Genomic DNA, 16,251 nt, shown 5'->3' with positions numbered 1-16,251 from the left:
CAACAGGGAGCAATTTCTCCCACACTGGGCAGTTCTAATGTAAGGCCCTACCACACTGAAATAGGAATGTGCTGGGGAGACATTCTCAAAGGGAGCTGAGGCTATGCAGTTTCTAAGTTTACAGACAGATTATGCTTACAAAGTTTATTTGTAAGTCAGTTTTTTAGAGCTCAGCATGAATTTCTCCATAGAATGTGGAATAGCTGTGAGTACATCCCCAGGCCAATCAGTAAAACCTAATAAAGCCTTAGGTAACTGAGAAATAATATTAGTATTGTTAATAATATTAGGACTTCAGCAAAAAGACTTGGTGATATTTACAAATGAAATGTGGGGCAGGTAGTTACTTTCCTCCCTTTTCCATCTTGCTGTCTTCCTTCCCACCATAGGCTGGTCCAAGAACACGAAATCCCTTTTCCTGATTCCTGGGCTTCACCGTCTTGCAAACATCTTGTGTATTTCAGGAATAGAACCAGTGGAACTGTCCCTCACTCTGTCTCATCTTGTATCCTTGTTCTCTACTGAAAGTCATATTTGCAAGTCAACATGTGCTTCTTATAATTTCTGCTATTAGAGAAGTACCTTGTCTGAAGCCAAATCATGTTGACTCTCTGGGTTTTTAATGACAAAGTAATCGGGTTGTGCCATCTTTTTATATTTGCTGCACACCACATCTAATTGGTTAGGAAGCTATGTTAGCTCTACCTTACAAAACACATTCCAAATCCAGTTACTATTCATCTCCTCTACCACCCCTGTGTATATTTCTGCCCCTCAATAGCTCATGTCTGCATACAACAGTCAAAATAATCCCTCAAAAGATTACTGGGCTCTTACCCTTATTTTGTTCAAAATTTTCCATATCCTTCCTATCACAGTGAGAACAAAACCCAAAGCTTCCATGATCTGACCCAGGAATTCTTCCCCCTCACATCTGCCACTCTTTCCTTGTTTTCCCACTGGGATCACTGTGTTGTCCTGAGCTCATTCCTGCATCAGGCTTTTTGCACCTGTTATTCGCTGTTCCAGAATATTTTCTTCTTAATGTTTGCACAAGTCTACCCATCCTGTGATTTATGGCCCAACTCATATTTTATTTCCTCAGGCAGGCCTTTCCTTATCACCAGTCAACTTCTTTTTCCTTTAACACTCTCTATCACCATACCTTGCTTAGGTTTTCTTTATAACAAGTATCATTAATTGATAATAAAATTTTATTTATTTACTATTAGTTCATTAACTAGAAAGGTCAAAGAGCTTGTTCTCCTCACTGCTCTTATACCAGCACCTAGAACCAGACCTGCCATATAAAAGACAACAATAACTGCCTGTTAGAGAAATCAATGTGGCCAGTTAGATACAACAATTTAATTAGCATCCAATGAGAACAACATGCTGCACAGGATAGCCTGGGATCTTAAGTAGCTTTACAACCTAAGATGAAGAACAACAATTGTAATATGTAAAACAGACAGTGAAAGTGATGAAGTTTATGAGAAAGAAAATATGTCAAATGGAAAGTAAAATGAAGGTAGAATTTTTTTTTATGGAGGATAAAAGACAGAAATAAAAACGGAAAAAAATTAAAACAGAATTTACTAGTAAACATGCACATGGAACTATCTAAATGTGGGTAATAAATTAATGATTAATGCATGAGCATTTCAGTAATCAATAAGTTTTTTAATGCTAATGAGAGACTGTTTTCTCAAAGCATATCAAAATATAGTGAGAAACTATAGTTCATAAGCATATTTTGTCCATACCAACAACTAAAAGTATTTTCCTTTCAAGTTCAAGTACATTTGATTCACTCTGCTTTCATTACAATCATGGCATCTCATAAAATGAATTAAATGAGCAAATCCTAAAGATTTCTGTTTCACTATGGTTATTTTTAATCTGCTTGCACTGAAATTATAAGAAGCAAAATTTGATTTTATAAATTCTGTTATCTTGTACTTGTTTGGAGTGAAGTGGAGTAAAGTATACTTGTTTCTTTTACTGAACATACAAAATACATTTAAATATGCTACTTGTAAGAGAATGTGACTTAGGATTGTAATATGATGATAATGAAAATATATTTGTATGGCAAACCTTTAGGGTTAAATAAGCAATAACAATTCAAACAAAAATCAGAGGCAAAAAAAAAAAACAAAAAGATTGACGAGCCTATTATATAATTATTAAGCCACCAAATGCACTTTTTCCTCTCATGGCACAGAGCAAACACACACATAATTTCCATGCTTCCTATGTATGTGCTGAACACCCAGGAGGCATCAGAAGGCATTATGGGAGACACATATGCCTATCAAAATCCCAGTTTTCAGGAAATAGAAAATCTAATCAACTATGATGCATAGTATAAGCTTTATTGTTTGTTGCAAAGACTGAGTAATACAAATGTTCAGCATGGGAAATGATTGAATAAATGCTGCCCTTTTTTTTTTTTTTTTTACAATTTCAAGGAGGCAGCAGAATCTAGTTTTAGAGTCAGTATGCCTGAGTTGAAATTACATCTCTGCCCTTCAGAACGCTGACGTCACTTCTCAAAGCTCAGGTATCTTCTTCTACAAACACACAATGAATATTATAATAAACACAAATTACCTAACAGAGCACCTGGCATATAGGTGCATAAACACCACTGTCCTCTGACCTGAGCAATCGTCTAACTGTGTTTTCAGTGGAAATTTGCACTTGCTTTGTGCATATGGGAAAACACTCTTTTCCTGAGCAGCTCAAAGTTTCTATACAAGGATATTAAAAACTTGGCTTTAGTCATGCCAAGTTCATCTTTTCTCTTTCTGTTTGGTGAACTGATGAAGAACAACATAACCAAAGGAAATGTTCTCTACAAAGACCATTAAACAACCTGTCATTAGGCACCACTACCCAGGTTTTGGGCTTCCCCAGTGGCTCAGCAGTTAAGAATCTGACTGCAGTGCAGGAGACATGGGTATGATCACTGGGTTGGGAAAATCCTCTTGAGGAGGAAATGGCAACCCACCCAATATTCTTGCCTGGGAAATTCCATGGACAGAGGACACTGACGGGCTGTAGTCCATGGGATCGCAAAAGAGTCAGGCAGGTCTAAGCAACTAAGCAACACCAATCCAGGTTTTACTGATTCAAGTATAAATTTCTCAGATTGTTTTTTCCTCCCTAATACTATCATTATCCTCCAATAACAGAATTTATAAGACATTTTAAGAGACCAACAAAAAGCCAGTTCCTAACACAAAATGCATAGATTTCCTTTTTTAAAATTTCATTATGAGAAACCTACCACTGACCATGATATTAATGGTGACTGTTCTGTTCATCAACATGTTTATAATTCATATAGCAAGTAATGATTATAAAGTATCTGATGATGACAAGCAGTTATAATAATTATAGACTTTCTTTTATGTGCAGAACAGCACTTGGGCTGTGTAACAATAAGATAGGGCTGTAATTTAAAGCAATATTTTACATTTTTATGCAGTTGAGACCTGCACTTCTGAGTTGAAAAACTGCAAAAAGACTCATTTCTATTGGGTTTTAAATGTGTTAGCTCTACCATGCATATACTATGCTGATGATTATTTCAAGGAAAAAAGATCAGAATTGGTTAAGCATCAGGATGGGCACATATCTGCACCTGTAAGTTTTCCATACACAGCAACATTCAGACTAGCATGGCCAGTATTCAGGTCTGAAACACTGAGTGGTCCAAAAAGACAAATATTTACATAGACATTAGAAAGTGCTTTCCAAATCATATCTAGGCATTTCTATATTCATTTAATTGAAAGAATAGTTCATAGAGAATTTATAAATCAGGACCAACAGACAAAATAAACTTACGGTTACCAAAGGGGAAATGGGGAGAAAGATAAATTAGGGGTTTAGGTGACAAGATACTGGAGCTTCAGTTTATATACTATACTACAATATATAAACTGAAGCTCCAGTATTTTGTCACCTGATGCAAACAGCTGACTCACTGAAAAAGTCCCCGATGCTGGGAAACACTGAGGGCAGTAGGAGAGGGCTTCAGAGGATGAGATGGCTGGATGGCATCACCAATGCAATGGACATGAACTTGGGAAAATTTCGGGAGATGGTGATGGACAGAGAGGCCTGGTGTGCTACAGTCCATGGGGTAGCAAAGCATCAGACATGACTGGGTGACTGAACCATACCAACTACTACTATATATAAAACAGGAACTATACTATATATAAAACAGGAACTATACTATATATAAAATAGGAACCAGAGATCAAACATCCATTGCCAACATCCTCTGGATCATTGAAAAAGCAATAGAGTTCTAGAAAAACATCTACTTCTGCTTTACTGATTACGCCAAAGCCTTTGACTGTGTGGATCACAACAAACTGTGGAAAATTCTTAAAGAAAGGGAATACCAGACCACCTTACCTGTCTCCTGAGAATTCTGTATGCAGATCAAGAAGCAACAGTTAGAACCAGACAAGGAACAACAGACTGGTTCCAAATCAGGAAAGGAGTACGTCAAGGCTGTATATTGTTACCCTGCTTATTTAACTTAATATGCAGAGTATATCATATGAAATGCTGGGCTGGATGAATCACAAGCTGGAATCATGATTGCCGGAAGAAATATCAATAACCTCAGACATGCAGATGACACCACCCTTATGGCAGTAAGGGAAGAAAAACTAAAGAGCCTTTTGATGAAAGTGAAGGAGAAGAGTAAAAAAGTTGGTTTAAAACTCAACATTCAGAAAACTAAGATCATAGCATCCAGTCCCATCACTTCATGGCAAATAGATGGAGAAACAATGGAAACAGTGACAGACTTTATTTTTTGGGGTTCCAAAATCACTGCAGATGTTGACTGCAGCCACAACATTAAAAGATGCTTGCTCCTTGGAAGAAAAGCTATGACCAACCTAGACAACATATTAAAAAGCAGAGACATTACTTTGCCAGCAAAGGTCCATCTAGTCAAAACTATGGTTTTTACAGTAGTCATGTATGGATATGAGAGTTGGACTGTGAAGAAAGCTAAGTGCTGAAAAACTGATGCTTTTGAACAGTGGTGTTGGAGAAGACTCTTGAGAGTCCCTTGGACTACAAGGAGATCCAACCAGTCCAACCTAAAGGAAATCAGTCCTGAATGTTCATTGGAAGGACTGATGTTGAAGCTGAAACTCCAATACTTTGGCCACCTGATGTGAAGAGCTGACTCATTTGAAAAGACCCTGATGCTAGGAAAGATTGAAGGTGGGAGGAAAAGGGGATGCCAGAGGATGAGATGGTTGGATGGTGTCACTGACTCTATGGACATGAGTTTGAGTAAGCTCTGGGAGTTGGTAATGGACAGGGAGGGCTAGTGTGCTGCAGTCCATGGGGTCGCAGAGTTGGACACAATGGAGTAACTGAACTGACTGAACTGAACTGATAAAATAGATAATCAGTAAGGACCTACCATATAGCACAAGGAACTATACCCAATGTTTTATAAAAACCTAGAAACTCCCATGGATGGAGGAGCCTAGTAGGCTGCAGTCCATGGGGTCACTAAGAGTCGGACACGACTGAGTGACTTCACTTTCACTTTTCACTTTCATGCACTGGAGAAGGAAATGGCAATCCACTCCAGTGTTCTTGCCTGGAGAATGCCACGGACGGTGGAGCCTGATGGGCTGCTGTCTATGGGGTCGCACAGAGTCGGACACGACTGAAGCTACTTAGCAGCAGCAGCAGCAGCAGCATAAGGAAAATATATGAAAAATAATACCTATATATAACTGAATCACTTTGCTATTAACATCTGAAACTAACACAACACTATAAACCAACAATATTTCAATTAAAAAAGATAAATAACAATGAAATACTCATTTTCTTTATGTCACATTACATATAACAATGGGCTTCCCTGGTGGCTCAGAGGTTAAAGCGTCTGCCTGCAATGTGGGAGACTGCAATCACTAAAAATATGATTACTGAAAAAAATACATATATAATGAGAACTTTCAGAGAAAACACAAAGAAATATTTTGCCCACTTAGTAAACTAATAGGACATTTGGTCATATATGTACTATGGAGGCATTTTTTTATTAATGTTTTCACTTTTAACCACAAATCTTTCTTCAGGGCTACTGATAATTTCTTTCCACATAGGAGGCGAACCTCTGTCCAAAGAATCCTGTTCTAAATGTCTTTTTCTAAGTAATCGCCTCTGTTTCTGACTTGAGATGCCCTACTTTTTATCTCAAAAGTGGTTTCCACATTAGAAACGACTCTGGAATTCCTTCTGCACTTTTTACTGTCCAGAGACGAGAATAAGAGGACCTTTAACTACAGAGGTACTCTTTTACAGGTTCTACAACCTTGAAAAAGCCCCAGAAGTCTTAGCCTGCTATTCTTGACTAGTCTGCATCCACTCTGACTTCTCTTTTCTGATGCCTCAAACTAAATTCTGTCACAACTAGCATTGTACTAACTGTAACAGCTTTATGTAGGCAAGTTTCAAATGAAAACTTTTCCAGAGGAAATTTCTAGTGGCAGCTGACTCAGGGGGTGGTGTTGGGAGTGTGGAGAGAGGGCATGAGGAGGGAGGAGCTGGCTTTAGCAGGGGCTGAGGAAAAGCAAAAAGAGGTGTTCAAATCTCCACAGCAGACGTGTACAACATCTGGGATAATATCTACAGTTTTGGCAAAATTTATGCCCAGAGAACCTGCAGGTTAGAACTTAAGAGATGTTCAACCTTGTATAAAGTTTGCTTCTAGCATGTCCCCTATCCAGAGTAAGTACCATCTCTTTGACAAGAAATGTCATTTTTCTATGAGATATTTAATTAGTGGAACCATTTCTCTCTATTCTTGTTTTTTTTTTTTTTTTTCATAAGTTGCAACCATTTCTCTCTAAACTTAAGTGTGACATTACCTGTGTTAGACCAGGCAAGGCCAAGGGTACTGATTTTAGACAACATATGCAATTGTTTGATTGAAAAAAAAAAAAAAAGCTTGTTTTTATTTTTTGTTTTCTTTTCTTCTTTTTTGGTTAATATAACTTGGGAAAAGAACAGCATATATTTTGGGAGCAAATCCATATTTATTTTATGTTTCTGCAGGACCAAGATACCTACCTGTATTTACAGAGTTTATATGCCAGACTATTTTTAAGGTGGAAAAAACATTATACTAAAAAAAGAACAGGTAAAATGTTTACCATCTAATTGGCTGAATACATTTAATTTCATATAATGCCTCTTTATTCCTCAACCTCTTTCAATTCCCTGAAGGTTAATGCCCACTAAAAATACAAACACAAATATTTATTTTTTTTTGTTTTCTTTGGATTAAAGAGACAATCTTCAAAGGGCATTTCACACATATTTCATATTCAAAAATAAAGCTGGATGTGACCTTAAGAAACACCTCAGTCTGAGAGTTTTCTTTGTATTTATTCATTCACATTCACTGCTGATCACGTTGCTGGTTTTCCAGGTTTAAATAAACCCAACAAGGATGGTTTAGAAGAATGTTCATGATATCTGTCTATCTATATTATATACATAAACATCCATAAACATTTTTATATATTTATAAAAATATAAAATCATATCATTACTAAAACTGATTACAGATAAAAGAAACATTTAAATTTTCACTTAGGAACATGTCTAAACAATTAATGCTATAATAATAAATTGATTTTTCATATATGTGACATAATATTTGTGAGTCTTGAGATACAATTAAACCCTTTATAGGGTGTACATTATCTGGCCATACACCACCTCCCTCTCAGTTTCCTCATCTCTGTCACTTGCTCACTCCATTCTAACCATGCTGGCCTTCTGTGCTCACCCCCGGCCTTGCTTCTTTACTTCCTGCCACTAAGCCGGGACCATCCCCCACCCCCTACATCTGTTCACATGACTCACTAGGCTCAGATCTCTTTTCAAATGTCATTTCCCCACAAAGGCCTTTCCTGGCCACCTTACTTATTATAACACCCCATCAATATTTACACAACTTCCTTCCAAGTTTATTGCCTTTCTTCTTCACTGGAATGTCAGGAGATCATAGACAAGGGAAATGAGTTTTGTTTTGAGCTGTTACCCACAGCAACAGGAATAGTGCTAACACATGTATACAACTCAGTAAATATTTGTTGGATTGAAATAGGTCACTCTGGGTGCTGACTACACTGAAGACTCAGGAGACCCTACTGGTAATAAAAAGCAATACGGGTGGAGAAGGGAGCAGAGGAGTTCTCTGCCTATGACCCAAGTAAATGGCTACCCGCTAGGTATCTCATCCTTTTGTAGAAGTTTCCTTTCGAGGTCACAGAGACCCATGGAGGAGGCAAGGACTGATGAAGAATTACTGATCATCTTCAGGTTTACCAGTAGCATCATGGGAGTGGAAAAAGCCAGCTCAAAAGGATTCAAAACAGTTTGGATTGTACATAACAGTTGGAAACTGCCTTTCTTGCTACTAGGACATAGAGAAGTGGAAATGCTAACATTTTGCTTCAGAGATAGTTTCTGAGTCCTTCTCCACACCTAATATTTAACCATCAACCAAATCACATATTTACATATACACATCACACATCTTCTCTAAGAAAGGAAAGACAAAACGTCTTGAAACAGAGAACTGCAAACACAAGTACAGAAATTGCTGTTCATGCAAAAGGATTTGGAGAGGTATAACAATATTCAATTGTGAGAAACAAAGGGAGAAAATCTAGCCAAATCCCCACACTTTGATGAGAAAAAAGCCCTTCCATTCAGATTGCCCATTCTCATTTTCAAAGCCTGGATAATAGGCTTTGAATAACATTCTAAATTAAGTCAATCTGGGAAAATGTTTTTGATGAGAAAAAAATTAGAAAGTATCTAACCATTTCATCACAATCTCCTTGAAAATGAAGATCTTTGTTTACTCAAAATGCATGAGCAACTATCAGAAAGATACTAAAATTCTCACAAGGACTGTTGCCAAGAAAATTGTCAGGACACTCAGAGTGTACTTTGACCTTTTAGTACCCAGACATCCCAAGTTCACCAGCATTTCCCCCTATACCAAAAAGAATACTTCATTGTTTTCACTAAAAGGAGGGACGTCAGTAGGGAATATTTAAACATTTCAGTGGGAATATTTAAATACCAGTAAAGATCTCACAATATAAATATAGAAGTTGGTTAGAGTTATAAAATCTAAATGGGAGTTAAATGGATGATAAAGAGAGCTTGGGGGGCTTCCTTTGTGGCTCAATGGTAAGGAATATGTAGTTCCACCCCTAATCCGGGAAGACCTCACGTGCCTCGGAGCAACTAAGCCACCTGTACCACAGCTATTGAGCCTGTGCTCCAGAGTTTGGGAGCCCCAACTATTGAGCCCACCTGCTGCAACTACCCTGTGCTCTGCGACTATGAGAAGCTCATGCATGGCAGCTAGAGAGTAACCCCAAATACTCACAACTAGAGAAAAGCTGGAGCAACAACTGAAAACACAGTATAACCAAAAATAAATAAATAGTTTTGTTGAAAAAAATAAAGAGAGCTCAGGTTGACAGGAAGGCTGCAGAAGCAGTCTTTGCAAAATAGAAGTGTTATACCAGAGGCTGAGAGGGTAGAACCACCTTCGAACCAGTCCCAGGTAGAAGTTGTTAGGCTGCTGCATTCCACATTCTGGACCTGCCTGCTGCTGCCCCAATACTGCCTCCCCCTACCACCAGGGAAAAACGCCGAAGTGTTCCCTACTTCTGTGGATGATGCCCCCGTATAGTCTCTATGGGTACATCTCATGGTTTCTACACTCTGGTTACTGGGGATCACAAGAGCAAGTGTTTGGATGTTTGGCTTCAAAAAGGAGCTTAGATTCTTTCTCTTGACATCACTGGGACCTGAGGATATCCACGCACGCCTGGACAAAACCTCCTAAAACAACAGGATGTCACTGTCCACACACTTGTACCCAAACAACACTTTCTTAAACAAGGGGAAGCTGAAAGCCAGGAATTTGCCAGAACAAATGTGCCTGGACAACACCTACCAAAATATAGCAGGCTGATGACTTCAAACAGACCAAGAGGAAAAATCTTCTGTGTCCCCTGCATGAGACCTCTGGAAGGTTGTGGCTAATAAGTAACCAGGGACTTTATGGCCTTTGTGCTTGATAACCTTCCTAGGTGACCATAACCTCCGAGCTCCTCCACCACCGTCACCAACCCTGAGCAAAAGCATAAGATTGCGCATGACCCGCCCTCAGCGCTCTCGGTTGGGGAGGGGGTGGGGGCCCAGCCAAAGACCCCCTCTGCCCTGACCAGCCGTCTGCCCCCCTTCACCTCATTAAGTGAACCCAGTGCCTGGAAAATCCCATGGACGGAGGAGCCTGATAGGCTGCAGTCCATGTGGTCACTAAGAGTCAGACAGGACTGAGCGACTTCACTTTCACTTTTCACTTTCATACATTGGAGAAGGAAATGGCAACCCACTCCAGTGTTCTTGCCTGGAGAATCCCAGGGAAGGGGAGCCTGGTGGGCTGCCGTCTATGGGGTTGTACAGAGTCGGACACGACTGAAGCGACTTAGCAGGAGCTGCAGCAGCAGCAGTGCCCACAGTTGGGTTCCTGACTCACGCTTTGGCTCCTTTATGCTGCAGTATAAGCCCCAGTAAAGCCTTGACTTCATACTTTCCTCTGGCCTTTTGTTGGTTAATGTCTGATCAATAATGTAATTTGTGGGCACTCAGCCAGCACAGCAGGGCCTTTGGCCCTATCCAGGTTTGGACAGGAGAAGTCTTATCTATTAGCTAAACGCAGCTTTCTCGGTGCTAACAAGCCTAACCTTTTTGCTTCAGCATCATCACACTTGGCAAGTACCTTTCTTGAGGGAAATCCGGGCCTCATTCAGGCAGCACTTTACCCTTCCGCGTTGCTCTTTTTGCTCTTCTAATCTTTCATCGGCAGTGGTTTCTGGGGCTGATCACCAAAGAAAGGGCACAGTGGAAGGAGGGTACCCTTTCCCTGTCCCTTGTGGAAAAGACCACAGGTTGGAACTATCTGAGTAGACACCCAGGGAGTGGGGAGGGTGTGTGAAACAGCAGCCACCACCACCACCCCCCAATTTCTTCTTTTTCTCTCTTTATATCTGAACCCTTCTCCATCCTGGAGACCGTGCTGTCATGGTCTCTACATTCAGTGCAGTTCAGTTGCTCAGTTCTGTACAACTCTTGGCAACCCCATGGACTGCAGCACGCCAGGACTCCCTGTCCATCACCAACTCCCAGAGTCTACTCAAACTCATGTCCATCAAGTCAGTGATGCCGTTCAACCATCTCATCCTCTATGGTCCCCTTCTCCTCCTGCCTTCAATCTTTCCCAGCATCAGGGTCTTTTCAGATGAGTCAGTTCTTCACATCATGTGGCCAAAGTATTAGAGTTTCAACTTCAACATCAGTCCTTCCAATGAATATTCAGGACTTATTTCCTTTAGGATGGACTGGTTGGATCTCCTTGCAGTCCAAGGGACTCTCAAGAGCCTTCTCCAACACCACAGTTCAAAAGCATCAATTCTTCGGTGCTCAGCTTTCTTTATAGTCCACCTCTAACATCCATACATGACTACTGGAAAAACCATAGCCTTGACTAGACGGACCTTTGTTGGCAAAGTAATGTCTCTGCTTTTTAATATGCTATCTAGGTTGGTCATAACTTTTCTTCCAAAGAGTAAGCATCTTTTCATCTCATGGCTGCAGTCACCATCTGCAGTGATTTAGGATACCAAAAGAATGTTCAAATTACTGCACAGTTGCACTCATCTCACATACTAGTAAAGCAATGCTCAAAATTCTCCAAGACAGGCTTCAACAGTATGTGAACCGTGAACTTCCTGATGTTCAAGCTGGATTTAGAAAAGGCATAGGAATCAGAGATCAAATTGCCAACATCTGCTGGATTGTCGAAAAAGCAAGGGAGTTCCAGAAAAAAATCTATTTCTGCTTTATTGACTATCCCAAAGCCTTTGACTGTGTGGATCACCACACACTGTGGAAAATTCTCAAACAGATGGGAATATCAGACCACCTGACCTGCCTCCTGAGAAATCTGTATGCAGGTCAAGAAGCAACAGTTAGAACTGGACATGGAACAACAGACTGGTTCCAAGTAGGGAAAGGCATATTCCAAGGCTGTGTGTTGTCACCCTGCTTATTTAACTTATATGCAGAGTACATCAAGAGAAATGCTGGACTGGATGAAGCACAAACTGGAATCAAGATTGCCAGGAGAAATATCAATAACCTCAGATATGCAGATGACACCACCCTTATGGCACAAAGTGAAGAGGAACTAAAGAGCCTCTTGATGAAAGGGAAAGAGGAGAGTGAAAAAGTTGGCTTAAAGCTCAACATTCAGAAAACTAAGATCATGGCATCTGGTCCCATCACTTCATGACAAACAGATGGGGAAACAGTGGCCTCTACATTACCTCCTGATGTTTTCCTTGTCTACCCTCTCACCTGCCAATAGAACAGTTTTCTGATCACCTTTGCCATCTTTCTTTTCAGCTCTTTTACCCTAGAAACTCTCACAGTTGCCTCTGTGAAGACCATTTAGATAATACTTGGGCTCATTCCCTCATAGACTTCTCAGTCAGTCCCAGTTTTTCCTTTATGCACCTGCCTCCTCAGGCATCTGATTCATTGTTTTTTCAATAAGAAAGGAGGGAGACTTGCATATGGTACAAAGTTGACACAATAGTGGAACTCCTCTGGTCATGAGACCTTGAGTCTCCACAGGCTCCCTCTCTGTCCTCCCTAGCTTGTTGCTCCTTCATTCCCTTCTTCTTCAGTTTTTGGGACCAGAAGAGCTCAGGTAATTAAGATTTTTGTGTGGTCTTGGGGCCCCCTTCTCCTCCTGAACCATTAATCATGGGTTGTAAGAAGCAGAGAAATGGGAAATATCCCAGGAACCTCCAAAGATGCTCCCTTGGGTTGCATTCTTAACAAGTTGGGGCAGTAGAAGTTAGATGCCCTAAAAAAGAACAAGCTCCCTTTATTTTGTTGTATAACTTGGACCTAATATGCCCTAAGTGGAAAAGTGGCCCAAGATGGATTGCTTAATTTTAATACCATTTTACAACTGGACCTGATTTGCAAGTGGTCTCAAAACTGGGAAGAGATCCATTACATGTCGGCCTTCATGAAGCTCTATCAGGACCCGGATCTGAGGACTCCTGCTATATGTTCATTGCCTCTAGTTCTGTTTCATCCCCAAAAGATTCAGAGCCAGATTTCTTCATGGACCCCTTTCTTTACTCACCAACTGGCCATTGGTACATGAGCCTCTTTCTCAAGTCCCCATTCCTTCCCCTTTAACATCATCTTCAGTACCAGAACCCCCACCTTACTGTGTTAAACCAGAGATGTTCAAATCAGAGCTCCCAGTGGGGCTCCAATCAGGTTCAAAGTTGGCCCCCACTTTTGCCCCACAAGCTATACTCTCTGTGAGGTAGCTGATGGGAACAGAGGGATTACTAGGGTGCATGACCCCTTTTTGATGCAGAGTCTACAAGGAGATGTCTGACAGGTTCTCAATAATCCTGACAAGTTCAGGAACAGATTTATCAGCCTAGGGTTAACATTCTTCCTGACCTAGCAGGATGTCACAGTTGTTCTGGCCCACTGGTACACAGGAATCACAAGGAATGCATATTTCCTTTTCAGGAAGACCAGGGGATACAGTGATAGCCTATTAGCCACCAGGTTTATCAGATGGGTAGTGATGCCATTCCAGACACGAACCCACACTGAGATTACAAGTACCATGTAGGTCAGGCCAGGATGAGACACTATATTACTTGTTTATCAGAAGGAATGGGAAAGTGTTTGGTGAAACTGGTAATTTATGAGAAGATTGGAGAAATTACACAAAAGGATGAAAATCTGGTGGTCTTCCTGAGTCAGGTGACAGAGGCCTTTAGGAAAGTCACCAGTACAGACCCTGAGTCTGCAGAGAGGAGGTGGCTCTTAGTCATGCATTTTATCACTCAGGCCTCTCCTGATGTCAGGAGACAGTTGCCAAAGCTCAAGGCTGGGCCCAGACCTTGTTTTCAGTCTTGGCAGAGGAAGCCTTTAAAGTCTATGATAACCCAGATTTAATAGAAGAACATTGTATTACTCCTACCAGTCCATCCTAAAGGAAATTAGTCCTGAATATTTATTGGAAGGATTGATGCTGAAGCTGAAACTCCAATACTTTGGCAACCTGACGGGAAGAACTGACTCACTGGAAAAGACCCTGATGCTGAGAAAGATTGAAGGCGGGAGGAGAAGGGGATGACAAAGGATGAGATGGTTAGATAGCATCACGGACTCAATGGACATGAGTTTGAGCAAGCTCTGGGAGTTGGTGACGGACAGAAAGGCCTGGTGTGCTGCAGTCCATGGAGTCACAAAGCATTGGGCACAACTGAGTGACTGAACTGAGCTGAACTGGCTGATAGTACTCATATGGGTGGTGGTTTAGTTATTAAGTGGTGTCCAAGTTTTGAGATCCCATAGACTTCAGACTACCAGGCTTCTCTGTCCATAAGATTTCCCAGGCAAGAATACTGGAGTGGGTTGCCATTTCCTTCTCCATTTCCTGATTCAGGGATCAAACCACGCTTGCTTTGGCAGGAGGATTTTTTACCTCTGAGCCACTAGGGAAGACTTAGTATCTCAGACTTAACAGAAGAAGCCAACAAAGATAGGAGGTTAATAATGAAAATGGAGCTTTTGACTTCTTTGATCCATCCAAGGGGACCCTAGGAAGCCAACACCAGATGGACAGTCAAGAAGTTGCCTAGGTTGGAAATAGTGTCAGATTTTATTTTTTGGGCTCCAAAATCACTGCAGATGGTGATTGCTGTCCAACTCTCATATCCATACATGACTACTGGAAAAACCACAGCCTTGACTAGACAGACCTTTGTTGACAAAGTAATGTCTCTGCTTTTTAATATACTGTCTAGGTTGGTCATAACTTTCCTTCCAAGGAGTAAGCGTCTTTTAATTTCATGGCTGCAATCACCGTCTGCAGTGATTTTGGAGCCCAAAGAAATAAAGTCTGACACTGTTTCCACTGTTTCTCCATCTATTTGTCATGAAGTGATGGGACTGGATGCCATGATCTTAGTTTTCTGAATGTTGAGCTTTAAGCCAACTTTTTCACTCTCCTCTTTCACTTTCATCAAGGGGCTCTTCAGTTCTTCACTTTCTGCCATAAGGGTGGTGTCATCTGCATATCTGAGGTTATTGATATTTCTCCCAGCAATCTTGATTCCAGCTTGTGCTTCCTCCAGACCAGTGTTTCTCATAATGTACTCTGCTTATAAGTTAAATAAGCAGGGTGACAATATACAGCCTTGACATACTCTTTTTCCTATTTGGAACCAGTCTGTTGTTCCATGTCCAGTTCTAACTGTTGCTTCCTGACCTGCATACAGGTTTCGCAAGAGGTAAGGTCCTGAATTTTCTGAGAAAGTTGATAGTAAGTCTCCCTAACCAAGACTCAGGCCTCACGTGAAGGGTTCAGTGTTTAGAATTTGTTTTGATCCCAGGAGCTCAAGCCCTGGCCATAGGTTTGTGAAAATAACAAGTAGTGCATTACCACTTCCAACCACATGGAGGCAATTCCAAGTCTTTCTAGGGATGGCTGGATTCTGCTGTAACTGGATTCCAGATCTTATAGCAAAGCCTTTATATGTGGCTCTAAAGGGAGAAGAAAGGAACCCTTCTGTCCATTGGAAGGGGGGACCACTAGTTGGCCTTCAAGACTCTAGAGACTGAACTGAGTAGATGAGCAGCACTGGGGATTCCAAAATTAGACAAATCCTTTACCCTGTACATTCATGAGAAATCAGGAATAGCTCTGGGATTTCTAACCCCAAAGCAGGGGCCAGATCAGAAACCATGGCTTACTTTGCAAAACAACTGGACTCAGTGGCCCTGAGATGGCCCCAGCTGCCTGAGGGCTGTAGCAGCCACAGCCGCGTTGATTTATGAGGCTGCTAAGCTCACCCTGAGACAACACTTAGATGTATTAACCCCTCATTAGATAACAATCTGTGGTTAGAAGTTAAAGGACATCATTGGTTGGCCGGGGGAAGGTTAACTAAATAGTAGCCTCTACTAAAGGACACCCCTGTTACCTTAAAGGTGCATCATACTTTGAACCCTGCAACTCTGCTTCCAGGTCTTAAGAAT

The 16,251-nt window shown here is 40.9% G+C and overlaps 1 pseudogene; it reads right to left on the bottom strand.

Annotated features, from left to right (window-relative positions):
- LOC133256093 (nuclear prelamin A recognition factor-like) overlaps positions 1–12,558 on the bottom strand; it is a 157,135-nt pseudogene extending 144,577 nt beyond the window's left edge.
- Between the last annotated feature and the right edge of the window lie 3,693 nt (positions 12,559–16,251).

The sequence above is a fragment of the Bos javanicus genome, chromosome 2 (assembly GCF_032452875.1).
Source record: "Bos javanicus breed banteng chromosome 2, ARS-OSU_banteng_1.0, whole genome shotgun sequence".
Taxonomy (NCBI): domain Eukaryota; kingdom Metazoa; phylum Chordata; class Mammalia; order Artiodactyla; family Bovidae; genus Bos; species Bos javanicus.
Note: the sequence above shows the minus strand (reverse complement) of the source record. Positions and strands in the feature narration are given on the sequence as shown.